Source organism: Mercenaria mercenaria, chromosome 14, assembly GCF_021730395.1.
Source record: "Mercenaria mercenaria strain notata chromosome 14, MADL_Memer_1, whole genome shotgun sequence".
In the NCBI taxonomy this organism is placed as follows: Eukaryota; Metazoa; Mollusca; class Bivalvia; order Venerida; family Veneridae; genus Mercenaria; species Mercenaria mercenaria.
This window is the reverse complement of record NC_069374.1, coordinates 68,135,888-68,141,989: the sequence shown is the minus strand read 5'-3', so window position 1 is coordinate 68,141,989 and position 6,102 is coordinate 68,135,888.

Genomic DNA, 6,102 nt, shown 5'->3' with positions numbered 1-6,102 from the left:
AGTTACCATTTAGCTCTGTCCTATCATCGTGTTGTATTGAGAATGTTCAAATTATGATTTATGTCTATACGTAAACCATAATAACAATTGAGCCGTGCCATGTGAAAACCAACATAGTGGCTTTGCGACCAGCATGGATCCAGACCAGCCTGCGCCTCCGCGCAGTCTGGTCAGGATCCATGCTGTTCGCTTTCAAAACCTAATGAAATTAGAGAAACTAATAGCGAACAGCATGGATCCTGACCAGACTGCGCGGAGGCGCAGGCTGGTCTGGATCCATGCTGGTCGCAAACCCACTATGTTGGTTTTCTCATGGCACGGCTCAATTATCTTTTTGACCTTAAGTGTCTTATTCTATTATAAGGAAGATTTAACCCATGCCTTCGATCCTATACTATCAGTTAAAATGACATGTGAGTCAGTGTCACGGCTAGATAGATAACACACAGATTGTGGAGTTATACAGGGTGGTCTTACAACTCCTCTTTCATTCTGCTCATAATTGCGGAATAATGACCAACAGTAGATTTCAATGACATGACACGAATGGTATAATATTTTTGTTGAAATTCTATAAATCTATAACTCATCCTCGTTAAAAAAGAAGATATGTGGGGAGACAAATATTTTGACACTTGAAAAGAAATAAAGTTCGAATTAAACAAGAACCAGAAAGATGGTATCTCAAGATTTCCGGTTGATACTATATCATCCTTTTTTTTTTCAAAATGTCACAAGAATAAAATATGTAACATTTAACCGAACTGAACTTAGTGACTTTTTAGAACTAGCTTTATAAACAATGACGATGCAAAATAAATAATTTACGGATTTTGGAAATGTTCTGATATCAGGTCCCAGGGTACATTTGCAAATCCAGGATGGATACTTACTTACCTTCTTCTAATTGACATAATATCTGCAATGTTGATTTATTCTGTAGATTATACTCACCCACATTTTGGATTTTTTTTTCAATATGTTCATTTCCACCAAGTTTGGAATAATATGTACATAATTATTATGACACTGAAAAATGATAAAGTGGGTGAAAATAAAAGTTAGATATTTGTAAGAATGCATGAACCATGTAAATTTTCAGCGTTATTTCAAAAGCGTTGCAACGGTTTACCATCTTGTACACAGTAATTTTGGTCAAAGAATATCTTGCAAGAATCTTATGTCAATAAGTTTGTACCACTAGTCACTTTTATTCACTTTTCATGGATTTTTGAGGGTTAATCTCTTTAATACATTGGTTTTCAGAATAAGTTCCATACATGCTGCCAACGGGTAACATGGCGGTAATAAAACGTCTCCTCGTGTTTTTGCTCAGTGTTGTTATATTCTCTTGTTCTTTGAGATCGTGCAGTTCGTGCAATGATCTTTAGAATAACGTTCCGCTTAAAACGGTGCTGGTGTGTGTGTGGTAGCGGGGGTGATGGTGTTGCAAAGTTCTGAACTCTCTAGAACAGTTTCGATAAAAGTTGGTCTATTTAAGTGTTCAAAACTTCAAAATGATCGTATGAAATATTTTAGTAAGTCTTTATGTACCATGTGGCGACTGCAAAAAACTGTCCTTGCATTTGGATGCAGTATTGTTATATTTTCTTAAACGTGGAGGTGTTACACATTTCATTAGACTCAATCACACCGAGTCTGCCGTTAGGCGACCGGTTGGGTTATCAGTCAGGTGACAGGTTGGGTTATATCCTTCAAAAGACGATTCTTAAATATTAAAACCTCTACAAAGACAGTTTTTTTAGAACAAAGCGAAACTACATTTCAGCTGCACATGACTGTACAGTTTTTACTTAAATTGCTAGTGCTCCCTTTACAGAGTGAAGCAAGTGCTGAAAATGATACTTCTTGTGGTGATGGTGATGACAATGATGATGATGATGATGGTGATGGTGATGGTACCAGTTAAGAGTTTTCATTTATTTCATCTATATAAAACCACCTAACCCGTCGTGTTATTGAAAGACATCATTAAAAGAGAGCTGAAGTGGCGGGGTTTATTGTACTAAAGCAAATACTGTTGATTATGAGTTTTAGACAAAGTGCCCTTATTTCCCTTTTTACGCGCAGACTGACCCCACCGAATTTGCTATTAATTTTATGCGTCCCATCCAAATGCCGCATACAGGTAAAGGGAAATAACACGCAGAAAGGTTTAACATTTGCCTTTACGAGTTGCTTCACATTGCTGTAATTTCAATATTAAAGGAAATGATATGAAGAATAAAGAGCTTTGGTTAGGCAAGAATACAATTATTATAGTTGTTTTAAAGTTCTTTACTGACTGTACCTCAAGGATTTACTTCCTCAGAAATCTCCATTATCTTCTTCCCTTCGCATTGTGCGGGTTCACGTGCTTGCCGTACGATCCTATCGCTGAAAAAAGCAGCTAGAAGAAAAAAATACATTATAAGTCAGTGCTAAAACATTATTTGTTTTAAACCAAACTTTTTAACATCAAATAGATAAAGTGTTTACATCTCTAGTTTAATGTCCTTGATAATTACTATACGTTGCAGCACACACTCACAGACTCGAGAAGAAATGATGGAGATCTCGGTCAAAGTGTTCAAACCCGCGACCTCTGAACCAGAAGACCGACAGTCTACCTGTGTATCCCTATGGTTTTTGTTTTTATTTGGTTTTAACGTCGCACCGACACAATTATAGGTCATATGGCGATTTTCCAGCTTTGATGGTGGGGGAAGACCCCAGATGCCCCTTCATGCATTAGTTCATCACGAGCGGGTACCTGGTTAGAACCATCGACATCTGAAAGACCCCTATGTTTTTATTTTCAAACACAAACCTGGTCTAGGAAAGTGGACGGTTTTATAGAAATGCTAAACGCTCATAACATGTAATTTGACAATAAGCAGGTATGCAGGACATAGTGTAGTAGACTGTTACGACTTTTTAGCTCACCTGAGCAATTATTGTGATCGCTCGATGGATCGGCGTCCGTCGTCTGTCGTCTGTCTGTCTGTCTGTCGTCTGCCGTCTGGCGTCTGGCAACATTTAGCTTGTGTATGCAATAGAGGCTGTATTTTTCAACTGATCTTCATGAAATTTAGTCAGAATGATTGCCTTGATGACATCTAGGCCGAGTTCAAAAATGGCTCATCTTGGATTAAAGACTAGGTCACTAGGTCAAATCAAAGGAAAACCTTGTGTATGCGATAGAGGCTGTATTTTTCAATTGATCTTCATGAATTTTGGTCAAAATAACTAACTTTATGAAATCTAGACCAAGTTTGAAAATGGGTTATCTTAAATTAAAAACTAGGTCACTAGGTCAAATCAAAGAAAAACATTGTGTTTCCGATAGAGGCTGTATTTTTCATTTTATCTTCATAAAATTTAGTCAGAATGATTACCTCGATGAAATCTAGGCCAAATTTAAAAATGGGTCATCTGAGTTCTAAAACTAGGTCACTAGGTCAAATCAAAGAAAAACCTTGTGTATGCGATAGAGGCTGTATTTTTTAATTGATCTTCATGAATTTTGGTCAGAATGATTACCTTGATGAAATCTAGGCCAAGTTTGAAATTGGGTCCTCTGGTTCTAAAACTAGGTCAATAGGACAAATCAAAGAAAAACCTTGTGTATGCAATAGGGGCTGCATTTTACACAGGATATACATGAAATTTAATCAAAATATTTGTCTGGATGAAATCTAGGTCGAGTTTGAATATGGGTTATCTAGGGTCAAAAACTAGGTCACCCGGTCAAATTAAAGAAAAACCTTGTGTACGCAATAGGGGCTGCATTTTACACTGGATATTCATAAAATTTAGTCAGAATGATTGCCTTGATGAAATCTAGGTCAAGTGAGAATATGGGTCATCTGTGGTCAAAACAAGGTCAAATCTAAGAAAAAACCTTGTGTATGCGACAGAGACTGTAGTTTTCAATTGATCTTCATGAAATATGGTCAGAATGACAGCCTTGGTGAAGTTAAGGTCAAGTTTGAATATGGGTCATCTGGGATCAAAAACCAGGTCGCTAGGACAAATCAAAGAAAAACGTTTTGTATGCGATTGAGGCTGTATTTTTCAATTGAGGTTCATGAAATTTGGTCAGAATGATTGCCTTGATCAAATCTAGGTCAAGTTCGAATGTAGGTCATCTTGGCTCAAAAACTAAATCACTAGGTCAAATTGAAGAAAATACTTGTTTACACCTAAAAGACCACATTTTTGGTCCAATCTTAATGAAAATTGGTCAGAATATTTGTTTCCATGAAATCACTAGGTCAAACATGTCTACACTGTTATGGTATGTTTCTCAGGTGAGCGACATAGGACCATCTTGACCCTCTTGTTTTATTTGTTCGTCTATTTAAAGTCGTCACATGTAACCCAGATTGGCGACATCGGGGTGGGTGGAGGGGGTGCAAAAGACGCTCAGATTCAAGAAATGTTCCTGGTTCTTTAGGGTCTAGTCATATAGCATCCATACACAGGACGCTTAATTTTACAATACACAATTTAAATACACAATGAAGCTTTAATCATTCACCAATGTTGATCGCAAGCTAAATCATTTCAGGGATCAGGCAAATCATTCAATATTCAAACTATTAACACACTAGTAATTAACGACGTTCAGCTTAATCTCCTGTATATGGGCTGGAACTACTATTCTTGACTGGTCTTTCTGTTGAAGGTTCCGTCAGACGATGCCTTTGCATCAACAACTTTCGAGTCCTATCACTCGCAGTTACTTCATTATAATACAACTTGATATTGTACAATTCATGAATACTGTGGCTAAGAGCATTTTTATATAAGAACAGACGTGTTACACCCGGGCATGCAATGAAAATGCCATTGCTGTGCTGTAGTTAAGGGCATCGTCTCTTGTGTGTCACGTCATGTAGTTTTGTGGTATTCATTTTGTGCAAACATACACAAATATGGAGCCAGTATACCTCAATACATTCCTCTTTATAAAGCTTGCAAGACCGTAATCTCAGAAAAAGAGTGACCTACTTCAATATGTAACGGACCTCCTACAGACGGTTGTTTGTCATTCTTTTATATTTACCTGTATAACAGCATCAAAAAGAAAGAATTTCATTCCTGGAGGGAAAATGAGAATGCTGCAATTTATTTTTAATATTGTGTTTAATGATTGAAAATGTAGACAAAAAGGTTATATGTGTTCTGTTGTATTTAATATCCAGATAAAACACGCACAAACCTCTATTGAAATCTAACTGTAAAAAAATTTACTGACTATTTTCGCCAATTTTGCTTATAAAATCTCTCCTGATTTACAAGAAAAAATCTTGCAACGAGGGCGTGAGTCTCTGGTACTTTAGAATATACTGCCAGTTTGCACTATTTTAATTATATTCTTGAACTATTTTTGAAAGTATCATTTAAGAGAACTATAAAAGTGCAAGTATGGTGGCCATTCTAGCGTCTGTGATAAATTAGTGATTACATTATACCAATTCATTTCCTTCTATATTTCATTTGAACAATTCAATGTTAAGACCTCATTTTCTGTCCTTTAAAGCATTTTGATAATATGAAAACCATATGAACCGTGCCATGGGAAAACCAACATAGTGGGTGTGCGACCAGCATGGATCCAGACCAGCCTGCGCATCCGCGCAGTCTGGTCAGGATCCATGCTGTTCGCTAACAGTTTCTCCAATTCCAATAGGCTTTAAAAGCGAACAGCATGAAGCCTGACCAGACTGCGCGGATGCGCAGGCTGGTCTGGATCCATGCTGGTCGCACACCCACTATGTTGGTTTTCCCATGGCACGGCTCATTATACAGCCAGTTGGTATAACATGTCTTCTTTAAAAACTGAAAAATGTCATTTACTCAATGATTAGAACAAATACCTGGAAAATTACAAAGTAATTTCTCAATACACAATAAGCAAAAATTATAAGCCAAGGAAACCTAACTGCCGCATCCTAATTGGACTCCTTAGGTCGTATTTTATCAACAACATTGGACTACATTATGGACTACTTCACAAGTAACACAGAGTAGCCACTTCCGACTTGGTGTAAACAGTCCTTCTGGCTAAGCGACCAAATGGCCTTTTGTAAGAAA